At 40.4% G+C, this 14,959-nt stretch overlaps 1 pseudogene; it reads left to right on the top strand.

Moving 5' to 3' along the window:
* The first annotated feature begins 641 nt into the window (after window positions 1–641).
* On the top strand, window positions 642–759 carry LOC124778081 (annotated as a pseudogene).
* The last annotated feature ends 14,200 nt before the right edge of the window (window positions 760–14,959 follow it).

Genomic DNA, 14,959 nt, shown 5'->3' with positions numbered 1-14,959 from the left:
AGAATTCTTTACAGACTAATGGAAAGACTGGTAGAAGCCGACCTAGGGGAAGTTCAGTTTGGATACTGTTCCTGCGACTTATCTTAGAAGATAGATTAAGGAAAGGCAAACCAACGTTTCTAGCATTTGTGGACTTAGCGAAAGCTTTTGACAATGTTGAATGGAATAGTCTCTTTCAAATTCTGAAAGTGGCAGGGGTAAAATACAAGGAGCGAAAGGCTATTTACAATTTGTACAGAAACCAGACCTCAGTTATAAGTGAGGAGGGGCATGGAAGGGAGTAAGGCAGGGTTGCAGCCTATACCCGATGTTATTCAATCTGTATATCGAGCAAGGAGTAAAGGAAACAAAAGAAAAATTTGGAGTAGGAATTAAAAATCCATAGAGAAGAAATGAAACCTTTCAGGTTGTAATTCTGTCAGAGACAGCAAAGGACCTGGAAGAGCAGTTAAACGGAATGGACAGTGTCTTGAAAGGAGGATATAAGATGGACACCAACAAAAGCAAAACGAGGATAATGGAATGTATTCGATTTAAATCAGGTGATGTTGAGGGAATTAGATGAGGAAACGAGACACTTAAAGTAGTAGATGAGGTTTGCTATTTGGAGAGAAAAATAACTGATGATAGTCGAAGTAAAAGCCAACGGCCTTGCCGCAGTGGTAATACCGGTTCCCGTCAGATCACCGAAGTTAAGAGCTGTCGGGCTGGGCTAGCACTTGAATGGGTGACCATTCGGTCTGTCGAGCGCTGTTGGCAAGCGGGGTGCACTCGGCCTTTGTGAGGCAAACTAAGGAGCTACTTGATTCAGAAATAGCGACTCGGGTTTTTTAAACTGACAAAATGGCCAGGAGAGCGGAGTGCTGACCACATGCCCCTCCATCCCTCCATATCCGCATCCATTGACGCCTGTGGGCTGAGGATGACACGGCGGTCGGTCGGTATCGTTGGGCTTTCATGGCCCGTTCGGACAGAGCTTAGCTTAGCTAGTCGAAGTAAAGAGGATATAAAATGTAGACTGGGCATGCACGTTCCCGAAGAAGAGAAATTTTTTAACATCGATTATAGAAATAAGTGTCAAGAATTCCTATCTGTAAGTATTTGTATGGAGTGCAGCCACGTGTGGAAGTGAAACATGGACGATAAATAGTTTAGACAAGAAGAGAATAGGAGTATTCCAATTGTGATGCTACAGACGAATGCTGAAGATTAGGTTGGTATATCACGTAACTAATGAGGAGGTACTGAATAGAATTGGGGAGAAGAGGAATTTGATGCCAACCTGTCTAAAAGAAGGGATCAGTTGGTAGGACACCTTCTGAGGAATCAAGGGATCACAAATTTAGTATTGGAGGGAAGCGTGAAAAATCGTAGAGGGAGGCCAATAGATAGAGGAAGTATGTTTCAGTAGTTACTGGGAGATGAAGAGACTTGCACAGGATAGAGTAGCATGGAAAGCTGCATCAAAACAGTCTCTGGAATGAAGACCACAACAATATCGTTCCTGCTGAATCTTCGTAACACTGAGAAGTTGAAGGCAGACAGATAATTTCTGTCTTCCGACCGGGACTTTCTCCCTCGACCTTTCGCTTTTCAGTAGACCACCATGCCCGATGCTCCATAGAGTAAAATATATAATATATATTAATAATAAATGTATAAAATTGTCATGTCTGTCTGTTTGTTTAACATTTGTCGGTTTAACACGCTTCTCCAAAAGTACTAGGCGTATTCTCAAGGGGTTTTCAGAGTTAACATGAGCATAACTTGAGACATATCAAAATCTGATCACGAAGAAAAATATCATGATTTAAAGTTTTATCTAAAACTGTCGTATCTGTCTACCTGAACATGCTAATCTCTAAAAGTGATAGACGAATATTCGAGAGGTTTTCACGTGTGACTTGACCATAGTTTGGTGCACCGTACAGGCTTTATTTAATCAAAATCGAATCACTGGAAATAATACCGTGATTTAAAGCTGTATCTAAACCATTCGTATCTTTCTTTTCTTCTGTTTGAACAAACTAATTTGATTCATGTGGTTTTTACACGTAACTTGAACATAGCTTGGGGCACCGTATAGGCTTCATTTCATCAAAATCGGACCACGAAAACTGAAAAAATTTAATAATGTAAAGTTTTATCGATATTAATACTATAAGTGTAAGAGCAACTTTTCACGAGTAACTTGCTGAACCAATTTCGTCCAAAAAATGAAATGATCGTATGGCATTGTTGGCCGAGAGACCCCATGCGGGGTGTTCGACCACCGAAATTGAAAGTCCTTTTTAGCTGACGCCACTTCGGCGACTTGCGAGTCAATGATGATGAAAGACACACAACATCCAGTCATCACGAGGCAGAGAAAATCCCTGACCCCGCCGGGAATCGAACCCGGGAAGCGAGGACGCTACCGCAAGACCACGAGCCGCGGACAATTTGGTCGAAATTTGGTAAGAAGAAGTGTGTAGGCTACTTTATAAACTGTGTAGTACAATACGTTTATTCATTTGAAGAACATCACGCGAATTCGGTAAACATATTTACTCTTTGAAAAAGCTATTTGCTCTTCGACGTTTGGTCTTTATCATATTTGTGAAAATGCTTTTGTTGGTTGATGGGTGCTACATGATACCATTAAAAGTAATGATTTGACTGTAGTGGTTATTGAATCCTGAGTGTGGTTAATCCGTATTTCCAGTCTGTGTATAGCTTAATGTGCACACAGTATAAAACATAGGTTCTTCAGTAACACTATGCATAGATGCACGCTCCCTCCCATTGCCCTCTGTATGCACTGCTCAGCAGCGACGTCACGGATGCCGACACATAGTGCGTTGGAGCAGCTTGGGAGAGGGGAGATTGTGGCGCACATCACGAGCTATGCTTACCCGAACTAGCAGACACGTGAGGTCAGCTGATGTTATTGCACGTACAGTAGCGTACTTACTCACCATCATCAGCATAACAAAACTACTAACATGCGAGCACACCTGCGGGTAACAGCTAGTGAGTAATATAATTAACACTCAGCACAGGCGGACCATGACGGTGCAGCATTACTCTCTCAAATGATTATGTTAATCTTTGCAGTAGGGATGAACAGTGCTGCTTTCCGGTGTCTTACTTGTGTTGTTCACCAGCTTGCCACTCCGTGCCAGACTTCGTCACATGAGACAAAATATCACAAAAAACATTAGTTACGCTGTAGGCAGGGCACACGCGATTTGTTTCACCTGTTCTAGCTAACGCGGGAAAGAGTATTGGTGCTCGCGAACCATTTCTGGAATACTGCAACCTCCGTCTACTGTTTGCAAGACGTCTTCTACGAATCAGGCAAACCATGTTAATTTTTCCTGATTCCTTAGAGACTCCGCTCCACCATGGTATCGACCGTCCAGCACGCCGGTGACGTGGGAGTGAAGACGGGCGCCTGCCGTGCGAGCGGACTAGTGGAGTAGTGGCGGATCGCGTGACGATGGCCTGGGTGGAGCCTCCGGGACGGACGAGTCGAGGTGCAGTGTGCCATTACGGCCGCCCTTCTTCGTAGGGACCGCCGCGCCTCACGGCAGCCGAGGACAAACTTTGCTCCCCGGCTCTTCTCCTCTTTCCTTCCCCGGTCGTCTTTCTCTGCACAACCGCTCAGCTGCATCGCAGATGAGAACCAATGATGCTGTTTCGCGACTTCCATACTACTGCCACTGAACAGTTTAAAAGTCTGTAAGAAGTTTCACACTAGTGGTATATATCTAAACTAAAGTACTGCCAGTACTACTACATGCTCCGGAGCAACGTGAGCCGTAATTTAGACTGAAGTGCCAAACTGGTATAGGCATACGAATTCAAATATAGAGATGTATAAACAGACAGGATACGGCGCAGCGATCGGCAGTGCCTACATAACACAACTGTCTGGCGTAGTTATTAGATCGGTTGCTGATGCTACAATGGCATTTTATCAAGATTTAAGTGAGTTTGAATGTGTTACAGTCGGCGCACGAGCTTTGGGATACAGCATCTCCCAGGCAGCGATGAAGTGGGGATTTTCGCGTGCGACCATTTTACGAGTGTACTGTGAATATCAGGAATCCCGTAAAACGTCAAATCTCCGACATAGCTACGACCGGAAAAACATCCTGCAGGAACGGTTTCAAATGGTTCACATGGCTCTGAGCACTATGGAACTTAACTTCTGAGGCCATCAGTCCCGTAGAATTTAGAACTACTTAAACCTAACTAACCTAAGGACATTACACACCCATGTCCGAGGCAGGATTCGAACCTGCGACCGTAGAGGTCGCGCGGTTCGAGACTGTAGCGCCTAGAACCGCTCGGCCACTCCGGCCGGCGCAGGAACGGGACCAACGACTACTGAAGAGAATCGTTCAATGTGACAAAAGTGCAACCCTTCCTCAAATTGCTGCAGATTTCAATGCTGGGCCATCAACAAAGGTCAGCGTGCAGACCATTCATCGATATGGGGTCTCGGAGCCGAAGGTCCACTCATCTGTCCTTGATGACTGCACGCCACAAAGCTTTACGCCTCGGCTGGGCCCGTCAATACCGACATTGGACTGTTGATGATTGTAAACATGTTGCCTGGTCGGAAGAGTCTCGTTTCAAATTGTATCGAGCGGATAGACGTGTACGGATATGCTAACAACCTCATGAATCTATGAACCCTTGATCTCAGCAGGGTACTGTTCAAGCTTCTGGAGGCTCTATAATGGTGTGGGGCGTGTGCAGATGGAGTGATATGGGACTCCTGATACGTCTAGATAGACTCTCACAGGTGGCACCTACGTAAGCATCATGTCTGATCACCTGAATCCATTCATGTCCATTGTGCATTCCGACGGACTTGGGTTATTCCAGCAGTACAATGCCATACCCCACACGTCCAAAATTTCTACAGAGTGTTTCCATGAAGACTCTTTTGAGTTTAAACACTTCCGCAGTCCACCGAACTCCCCAGACATGAACATTATTTAGCATATCTGGGATGTCTTGCAACGTGCTGTTCAGAAGAGATCTCCACCCCCTCGCACTCTTACGGATTTTTGGACAGCCCTGCAGGATTCATGGTGTCAGTTCCCTCCAGCACTACTTCAGACATTAGTCGAGTCCATGCCACGTCGTGTTGCGGGCTCGCTGGGGCCCTACACGATATTAGGAAGGTGTACTAGTATCTTTGGTCCTTTAATGTAGTTACCTGCTGTCCCTTAAATAACACAATTTAAGAAAACCATTTTGTGCACGTCAGCACGAAATAAATTTATGATGGGACGATCACTGGAAATAACGATATTCTTAAAAAGAGAATCATCAGGTAGACTTGCTAGTCCCTATTTTTGTCGTGTCTTCCAGTCATTAAGCACAGATTATGTTTTGCAGTTGGCTACGAAGTTGGACCGGAAAACTGTAGAGCGAGTAACAGATTTTGTTTTGTTTACTAAGCACCTCTCTTACTTCAGATACCACGTCAATTATTCAATGTAAAATTGTTTCTCTTGTTTGTAATGGTATACCCATGACGCTAAGCAGCTTAATTAAGTGGGGAGGACATACGAATGTAATGTAGCGTAGGCGACGACGTTATTGCAAACATGCACTCTTGCTCCCTGTGTCAATATTTAAGAACAATCGAAGTTGTCACCCTAGAATGGTAGATCATGTAACGCCCAAGCACTATTGTTAGTGGTGATCAAGAAGATTTCTAATTTTAACATACGAATGCAGGCTATAGTTTGGCAATGTGTGCATGTGTTACATTTAAGTAGTTAATATTTTTTACTCAGTTGCAATGATACTTGATGAAATCTTTTCAGGTAATACGCCGAAACCGTACCGCACAGTCATATAAGATCCCACATTTCGATCAACTTTCGAATTCCTCTTCAAAGTGTAGAAAGTTCAACAATTCTTAAATTACGAAAAAGAGTAACTGCTCAAATGGTTCAAATGGTTCTGGGCACTATGGTTCTTAACATCTGAGGTCATCAGTCCCCTAGAACTTAGAACTACTTAAACCTAACTAACGTAAGAACATCACACACATCCATGCCCGAGGCAGGATTCGAACCTGCGACCGTAGCGGTCGCGCGGTTCCAGACTGAAGCACCTAGAACCGCTCGGCCACACCGATCGGCCCGTGGGGGCCCTCGTGTTTTATTGTAGATTACGATTCTACGGAAAAATATACATACGTTTGTAAGTAGGCTGTTTAGGTTTTTTTATTGGTAACGCCACGTAGCGCTCTGTCTGAAAATCACTGGCTGTGCTGTGTGCAGTCTGTGGCTAGTTTGCATTGTTGTCTGCCATTGTAGTGTTGGGCAGCTGGATGTGAACAGCGCGTAGCGCTGCGCAGTTGGAGGTGAGCCGCCAGCAGTGGTGGATGTCGGGAGAGAAATGGCAGAATTTTGAAATTTGTAAGACTGGATGTCATGAACTGCTATATATATTATGACTTTTGATGACTATTAAGGTAAATACATTGTTTGTTCTCTATAAAAATCTGTCATTTGCTAACTATGCCTATCAGTAGTTAGTGCCTTCCGTAGTTTGAATCTTTTATATAGCTGGCAGTAGTGGCGCTCGCTGTATTGCAGTAGTTCGAGTAGCGAAGATTTTTGTGAGGTAAGTGATTTGTGAAAGGTATAAGTTAATGTTAGTCAGGGCCATTCTTTTGTAGGGATTATTGAAAGTCAGATTGCGTTGCGCTAAAAAAAAAAAAAATATTGTGTGTCAGTTTAAGCACAGTCTTGTATAATTGTTCAAAGTGGACATTCCATATGTCGACCCTTAGCCGAGGATACCTCACTGGAATCTTCTGTTTTTTTCCTGTAGTTTGTGTAATTAGTGTAGCTTAAGTTTATTGCTAGCACGTAATTGTAGAGAAAATCTCAAATGTAGTTGCAGTATGCAGTTGTGGTATGCATGTAAATTTGCACCAAGTATTTCGCAGCTGCACTTGCAATTAACTAGATATTTTTTTCAGTGCTATGTTAATGTGTTATCTTATTTTTGCTCTTCAAATTGTGCTTTTCTGTGTTATCGTGTGAAATATTGTGACAATAATGGCATGTGAAAAACGTAACACTAGGCTCCAAAGTAAACTGAGAAATAATAGTGACGACGAGCGTAGCTTATCAGCACCATTGTGTAATGAATTAACAGACATTCAAAGTAGTAAGATGGTAACTGTGCATAGGGAAATGGAGCGGGCGGCAAATAATGGTGTAGACAGTGAAACAATTAGTGAACAGGGAAGCATTATCGATCGATCGGTCGGCAACAGCTCGCCTCAGGATTCCTAAATGACAGGATACAATATTGCAAATACTGTAGACTCAGGTTTTGGGTTCTCGCCGTTTTCTCAAATGAGTCAGACACATTTTCCGCTTGTCAAAATGTGAATGTTGCCGGTGCAAATTCACTGCCGAAAAGCACTGAAGAACATGTTTCAGACACCAGTGCATTGTTATTACAGTTAATGCAACAAATGGGACAAAGGCTAAAAAAGTTAGACACAATGGAACAAAATCTTCACACCACACTTGAACAAACACGTGAAGATTTAACTACTGAGTTACATAAAATCGAATAGAAATGTCAAAAAGTCTGTAACGACGTAAAAACACAAATTTGTGAGCATTTCCAACCTATTTTTTCGCGTCATGAAAATGCGTTACAGAATCATGAAGCAGACATAAAGGAACTGCAAACTATTATTCATGAAAATCACGACGTCTTGCAAGCTAAAATTGACTCAGCTGCATCTACCGATTCGGTTATGCAGCTTGCAAAAACTCAGGAAAACTTAAAAGACACAGTAGATACGATTTCAACACAAATGGACACCCTGAAACATGGTTCAGAAAAACACACAGAGGAAATAATTTCACTAACAGATAAAGTAGCCAAACTTTCAGATCAGTTCACTAACTTATCTACAAAGGTAGATGATGATCTGAATGACACAAGACCTGTAGCCTTCACAGACACTGAAGAGTATGAACAAATTAGAAAATTCAAACAAAATCAAAATCAAATCAATACACAGTATAAAAGAGAAATCCTGGAAGTACAAGATCAGTTAGCACAAGTAATACAAGAATTACATATTTCAGAGGACACACGTGCTCCAGTACGGGAAGAGGGACATGGAAATACGGAACAACCACAAAATAATAACACAGGACACTTCGGAAATTATGAAATAAATTGGCAACGCGCATTGGATTTTGAGATGGGACCACCGAAACGAGGTAACAATGACCGATGTGCGACTCACCGACACCATGATTTTGACTATAAGCTGTTCATTACTACATGTAAATTCAAAACATTTAAGAATTCTGACAATGACATTCATCCACAAGCATGGCTTCATAAATTCTCTCATTGTTTTCCTACCAACTGGTCATTGGAGCACAGGTTAGAATTTATGTGTGGCTATTTAGAGAATGAACCAGCTGTAAGAATGCGATGGGTCATTCACGATTGCCACAGTGAAGGAGAATTTTATCATGCCTTCCTCTCGGCGTATTGGTCTCAAGCTACACAAGACCGAGTAAAACATAGCATCATAATGATGAAACGTTTCGAACAATCTGAATTTTCCAGTCTTATGAAATATTTTGAAGACATGTTGCATAAGAATCAGTACCTGTCAAACCCATACAGCCCCTCAGAACTCATCCACATTTGCTTAATCAAATTACCTGAACATTTACGACATATTATTTTGGCAGGACGTTGCAAAGACGACATTGAAGCTTTTCAGGGACTCTTACAAGAATTAGAAATTGACACTGAGAATCGCGGAACGCGAAAACAGGAGCACAACAATTACAGGTCACATCCGTCGCAATTCCGCGATGAAATAAATTATAACTGGACACGACGAGGCTATTCTCACAACACAAATCGTGACCAAAACAGACACCACCAGTATGACAACCACTGGCAGAGTAATAGTTACAGAGAAAGTTCGCATTTCCGTAGTAATGAATATGACAGAGACAATCATAGAAACAGGCAATATGGTAACCAGAACTATTATTATCAAGGGAGACAGAATAATTTCAGACGCAACAGTTCAGCGCGCAGTTACGATTCAGGGAGAAATTCTCCGCCACATGACCGACAAACAAGAAACTATGTAAAATACCGACAAAACGACAGACCTGAATTCTATCAGAACTGGCGAGCTTCAAACAGGGCAGGGCCTTGTCAAGGTGGATTTGTAGAAGTTAGGTCTCCTAATCCCAATAACGGCGCGCGCCAACAAAGAGACAGACAATGACTTGCACCGCAGGCAGCCATGTGCGCCTGCTGGGCTTGAGAAAAATAACATAAGATAACCTTGAGTAAAATTCCAGTGTTCCTTACCGACGTAACCACATGATAATTGCGTTGAAGCTGAAACTCTGCGTACTAGGAAGAGTAAAAGATTGCACCACATTTCACATGTAAAACCGTTTATTGAAAGATAATCTGCTTTTTAACTTTGTCTTTGCCATATAACTTTTCACTTTACATTGCTAGTCAGACTTAGAATCTGTTAACATGCAACAATGTTTGAAGTTAAATATCCAGTCTAGAGAACTTATTTAAACAGAAATTACAAATGCATTGTTATTGTGAACAGATGACACAGTGTTATTGTGTGTGTACATTCTTGCTTGTTAGTTGCACGATTACGTAACGACTATAAGTCTTACATACTTAGAACATATACTGGCACTTCTAATGAGATTTTCATGCAACATTTTGGTTTACTTGAAAAGACATTCTTTATTTGAAGTACTTTCTGTGGGATTAAAGACGACTTAGCATTTGCTTTCTTTGACAGCTACACAATTATATCACGACGCTACTAATGTGTGACACAATTTACATTGTTGCTTTTGTGCTGTATCTCCTTTATATCTGCACAATTTTTCTGAATTCTTCCAGAAAGTAAAACATGTTTAATAGTAACTTTGTGGTATAGGTACAAGGAGACAGCCTTTTCCATAGCACAACAATACATTACAGCACAGTACTTTCTTCATCACGGCAATAAGCATAATAACTAAAATATCTATACGCAAAGCATTTCACTTTTGTTTATCATGAGGTAAGTACATTGACTTCTGCAGAACTTAGCTTTCGGAGCACGATAACTACGACACTTCCACAGAGATTATCTTACAACAAGACGCACAATTTAGCGCTACAGTACACGTATTTGAGTGATTAATTTTGTACTTAAAACATTTTATTTTTAAAGATATTTGAAGTACAATGATACAAAGGTTTTCCATGATACATTTCATTCCATTGCTGTAATCTGTAACACTTAAGGGTATAATTAAATTAATCCTCAGGGGGGGTACACGTTTACTTTGTGTACCATGTGTTTGGCAAGCACAAGGAGCCCTAGCTAGTACGGTATTTGCTTATACAACTTTACACATCGGTACCGTATTTCTCTAACACACAAATTACACAGCTATCTGATCATTTAACTGAGAGATAAACATTTTTTTTTACTACATTAGTGACACATGTTTACGCAGTTACACAGTTGGGTAACTTCACACTTATGAAATTGTATTTTGTCTGTACTTTGTGAACTGTTCATATTTTTTCGGAACCATTGTGATACTATGACAGCTTTGAATGATGTATTTGGTATGGGATCATGATTTTTAAAGTACGTTTGAGGTAGGTGACATTATTGAAATGAGCAGAGACGTTTTTTTAGGTTTGAAATTATTGCAGAAAGTTACGACGTTTTTGAGATTTGACTGAGGTGTTATGATGTTATTATTACGATGACGATGTGTATTATGCTGTTGAGGAATGTTTATTATGATATGTATTTATTATGATGAAATATTGAGGAAGTGTCGACGAATATGTGTATGTGTAATAAGGTAAGGAATAATGAGTAGTGGTTAGGGACTCTGGTTTGTGAAAAAGGATGTTGGAAACCAAAAATCGTACTTCAAGAATTATGAAATATGTGTACATGCGTGAATGTATTACAATGCTGCCGAAAATTTTTTGGACACTGTTATATTTATAGGATTTTGTTTCTACACATTTGTAACGCAAATTCTCGACCTCTGAAATTTTTTATATGAGACTATCACTGTAGTGCAAACTGGTGTCATAAATATTTCGGTAAGAAAGCCAAGTGACCTTGACGTAATGCGTCTTGAGCGGCCAGCTGTGACAGATGCCTGGAGAAAAAGCCATTAGTGTGTGCCTTTTCAGAGGCACAGGTAAAAAAAAAAAAAAACAAAGGGAGGCCATTATCCTTGCTATTGACACACTCAAACTTGAAAACATATGTTTACACTGTGGAGCTCTTAATTTATGATATTTACTGAAATGCCTAATGAAATGATGAGAAACATTTTACATTTATTGTCTTTCTAGTTGAGAGATTCTTTTGCCTTTGGAGATGCCATTTGCCTAGTGAATGACGTTTCATGCATTGCTCTATATAGGCTATATATATTTGCTCATTTCGTTTAATATCTAGTTTCTAGCTGCACTGCAGCATTGGTTATTATAAAATTTAATAGATCTACTAATATCACTATTTTCTGTCTACAGACCCAGGAAAGAATACATTTATGATGTACTTTCTTAGAAAAGAGAGCACAAATAGACATTTCCCTTCACAGGAACTGCATAAACAATTTTGTAAACGATTTGGTAACTTGTCTGCTACAGTAACTTATCGTGATGCATCACTCTAGTGTTAAGATGTGACATAGGTATTAAACATGGCCATTTTTAGTGTAATATTTTTTCTGTGTGAGCTATGTCATGTTTAGATATAAGTTATTACATTTGCTCTGCTGTTTGCCAGGCATAGTGTTATTAAATTTCACTTTGTATTACTCTGTTAATCTAGTTTTACTACTGATTTATTTTTTCTTGTTTGCTGCACATTGCCTTATGTTAGTTGTAGTATTGCAATTGCTTTGCTAATTTCTATAATGATGCTTGCTTTGCCATTTGTATTTTTTATCATTGCTGTTTGTGTTAATTGTTTTGTGCTGCTGCATTGCCTCGTTCCTTAGTTTAGCATCTGAGCTCAGTAGATTTAAGTTAGCTTAAGATGGGGTAGGCTATATGAGAGAACGAGTTGTGATGAATTGGAAGAAATGCAATGAGAAGCTATACGAAAATGGTTTGGCCAAAAAAGTATTTTGAAAGAGGATATGAGCAAAAAAGTAGGGTTTAGGGACAATAGGTTTACGTAGGATTTTCTTGGAAATAAATGATGAGGTAAGATAATGGAAAATAAATAATGAGGTAAGAAATATGTGAACATATAAATACAGAAAGCATGCTCGGATAGGATTTTTTTGGTGGAAACAAATGTTGAAATAAGACGAAAGATCTATGGAATGAAGTTTTAGGTTGGACTGCAGTACCAAATGTTACACTGAAAACAAACCCTGCCCTTTTCTCTTGTGTTATTCTGCTATGTGTTTGTGTACTCTTGTATATTTGTGTTTTTCCTGTCTTTATGTGTTTAGCTGATGTGAGTTACATTGTAGAATTTTTCTAATACTATGTTATTTACTTTGTAAAGATGTTTAGACATTATTTATCTGTTCTGTTTTGGTGCTCATATGTGAAGTTGATGTTTCAAAAGTTATTCTGACCTTTATGTATGTACTTATGTCATATTTCTTGTAACACTGATGTGCATGTTTATTTCTATTGTTTTGTAAAGCCTGTACTACAAATGTTATCTGTATTATTATGTTTTTAATGATGTTTTCTGTATCTTTGTAATTGTATTCTCATGTTATAAAATTGTAATTGACACCAGTTCATCAAATTAAGTAACTTGTAACTTACATTTCACTGCACAGGTTTCTGTTGGTCATAGTGTATGGACAATATGTGAGAAGTAGGGACTGATAGTGTTTGCATGTGTGTTAATAATTCTGCAAGGGACTGGATAACAGCATTGCTGGTTCTAGGGACATTTCAAAAAAATTTTTTGTGAGTGCACAAGTGGTGGTTTATGGACTTGCTATATTATCCGCAAGACTCTTCAATGGTGATTGTGCACCTGCACAGTCACAACAGATGGCTGCTGGCCATGTCTACAAGGACTACAGTGGGTCTGCACCTCTGGTGGCCCACCAATACCGTAATCTCTACCAGGACTACAGTGGGTCTGCTCTGTGACGACCTACCTAGCAATATTCTTCAAAACTTCGACTGACTCTGTGGTGGGTTTGCTCTGTTGTGGACCATTACCTGTCTGCATGTCAAGAGTCAGCATTGAAAGGACAACACTACTTCTTCAAGAGTGCATGGAAATCCACAACTTCCATGTGCATTTTCTTTTACTGCTCATACTTTGAGAAAAACACTGCAATTTTACTGTGATGAACGATCAGGACCGTCTTTATGGACTGTGAGAAAATTTTAGCTTTTGACCAACATTGTATCAATAAGTGTGTGCATTTGATATCTTTGTTATTGTAATTACGAAAAATTTTATCAAATCATTATTGGCCACTGCCCAAAACAATTTGTAAAATTTTTTGTGGGGAGCATTGGGGCTATGTAAGTAGGCTGTTTAGGTTTTTTTATTGGTAACGCCACATAGCGCTCTGTCTGAAAATCACTGGCTGCGCTGTGTGCGGTCTGTGGCTAGTTTGCATTGTTGTCTGCCATTGTAGTGTTGGGCAGCTGGATGTGAACAGCGCGTAGCGTTGCGCAGTTGGAGGTGAGCCGCCAGCAGTGGTGGATGTCGGGAGAGAAATGGCGGAATTTTGAAATTTGTAAGACTGGATGTCATGAACTACTATATATATTATGACTTTTGATGACTATTAAGGTAAATACATTGTTTGTTCTCTATAAAAATCTGTCATTTGCTAACTATGCCTATCAGTAGTTAGTGCCTTCCATAGTTTGAATCTTTTATTTAGCTGGCAGTAGTGGCGCTCGCTCTATTGCAGTAGTTCGAGTAACGAAGATTTTTGTGAGGTAAGTGATTTGTGAAAGGTATAGGTTAATGTTAGTCAGGGCCATTCTTTTGTAGGGATTATTGAAAGTCAGATTGCGTTGCGCTAAAAAAAATATTATGTGTCAGTTTAAGCACAGTCTTGTATAATTGTTCAAAGGTGACGTTCCACGTTTTGTCTGATGAATTTTCCTCGTTTCGCCATATAAATTGGAGGAATAGAAATGGATATACAATCGTAATTTACACATACTACTTATGGCCCTCGTATATCCAATGGCACATGGGACCACATCTCCATGCTGCTAGGGTAGGACAGGGGAATATTTCATAACTTCTAATCGGAAATCCCATGCGCAACGTTGAATACTGTTCGAGTGCTTGGGATCCGTACCAAGTCGGTTTGAAGGAGGACATCGAAGCAATTCATAGGCAGGCTGCTAAAAGTGTTACTGATAGGTTCGAAGAACACGTAACTGTTACGGAGATGTTTCGGGAACTTACGTGGGAATCCCTGGAGGGAAGGTGACGCTCATTTTGAGGAACACTGTTGAGAAAATGTAGACAACCGGCATTTGAAGCTGACTCACGAATGGTTCTACTGCCGCCAGAATACACTGCACGCAAGTATCACGGAGGTAAGATAGGAGAAATTAGGGCATATACGGGGGCATACAGACATGTTTTTCCGTCGTTCTATGTGCGAGTTGAACAGGAAAGGAAATGACTGATAGTGGTACAGGGTACATTCCACCCTGGGTTACGGAGTATCTACACTACGAGTATGTGATCAACAGGATCTGGACACCCCCAAAAACATACGTTTTCCATATTAGGTGCATTGTGCTGCCACCTACTGCCAGGAACTCCATATCAGTGACCTCAGTAGTCATTAGACATTGTGAATGTGGTGCTCCACGGAAATCACGGCCTTCGAACATGATCAGGTGATCGAGT

This window comes from Schistocerca piceifrons, chromosome 2 (assembly GCF_021461385.2).
Source record: "Schistocerca piceifrons isolate TAMUIC-IGC-003096 chromosome 2, iqSchPice1.1, whole genome shotgun sequence".
Taxonomy (NCBI): domain Eukaryota; kingdom Metazoa; phylum Arthropoda; class Insecta; order Orthoptera; family Acrididae; genus Schistocerca; species Schistocerca piceifrons.
Note: the sequence above shows the minus strand (reverse complement) of the source record. Positions and strands in the feature narration are given on the sequence as shown.